Raw genomic sequence first — 1244 nt, forward strand, 5'->3', positions numbered from 1 at the left:
TCAGGAGAGAGACCAGCGAGGGACAACAAGGAAGGGGCTTCACAGAGCTGGTAAGAGCTGAGCCAGCAGGGCAGCAGCAGTGCCCTGGAAGAGCCTGAAAGAGCAGGACCTGCAGGCAGCAGTGGGACCCTCAGCAGCGTGGCGTGTGGCTGGCAGGAGAGGCTCCCCACTGGGCTCCAGGATCCCCAAGGAGAGGCTGCTGCCAGCAGCAGAGGCTCCCCCCGCTCCAGCAAGGATCTGAGCAGCGACCTGAGGGGTTCGCAGCTCTGCTTCCAGCTCTTCCAATCAGAGGCCAGGTAGCTCGATGTGAGGCCAGGGCTCCGGGAAGGTTAAGACCCCTAGCAGGCTAGAGCAGTACCAGCAGGGGTGGCTGTGTAGCAGTGTTCCTGCCTACCATGTGGAAGATTTGGGTTCACGTCCCAGCAGAGGTGACTTGGGATGAGTGAAATAACAAAAAGCAAATCTTCTTGCAGTGGAAAGGGGCCATTGTGTTCCCCCCCTTTCTTGCTCTCCAGGTACCAAGGCCCTATATGTCCTTGTTATTTGACATTTTGCACCTTTTTATATTTCACCAACCTATATTGTTTTTTCTGCTGTTTTTGTTTTATATTTTGTTAACCCTGTTTTTGTCAATGATTGTAAGTGTCTAACCTTTGTTGAATCCTGCCCCCTTGGGGCATTGTAGTGTCCACTATACCCTCTGATTTATGCCTGTTATGTTCCCAGTATTAAAAGGTATATGGTTAAGTCCCCATTGGTGGTCTGGCTCTGCTCTATAGTGGAGGAGAGTCCCTATACCTCCCACAGCACTTGTGCACCTGCTCTGATCCCTTCAATTGGAGAGGAGGTACCTCTCGGAGTACCGCCCGGGTTACATAAGTATCCTTACAAACCTGTCCCTTGGAGCGGAATCCACAACATAGGCCAAGGCTGAGGCAATGTCTCTGTGGGATATTTTGTAAATGAAAGGTTACTGCTGCCATAATTTCAGCATGTGTTCTGTGTTAAATAGTATTATGGCTACTGAATATCCATTGGCTATTGCAAATATTATGTGCTGTATACAAAAGTAATTTATAATCACATTGTGTCAAATGCATTCATTATTGTAAACAGATGGGTGCAATGCCAGATCTGTTGCTTACATAGTACATTGATTTGCATGCAAGAAGGTAATTATATAGTTCTGGACCTAGGCAGAAGTCAGCACATCTACATGTAAATATTAAACTGCAGCACCAGCT

Source organism: Gavialis gangeticus, unplaced genomic scaffold (assembly GCF_001723915.1).
Source record: "Gavialis gangeticus isolate Ggan-Ray unplaced genomic scaffold, GavGan_comp1, whole genome shotgun sequence".
In the NCBI taxonomy this organism is placed as follows: Eukaryota; Metazoa; Chordata; order Crocodylia; family Gavialidae; genus Gavialis; species Gavialis gangeticus.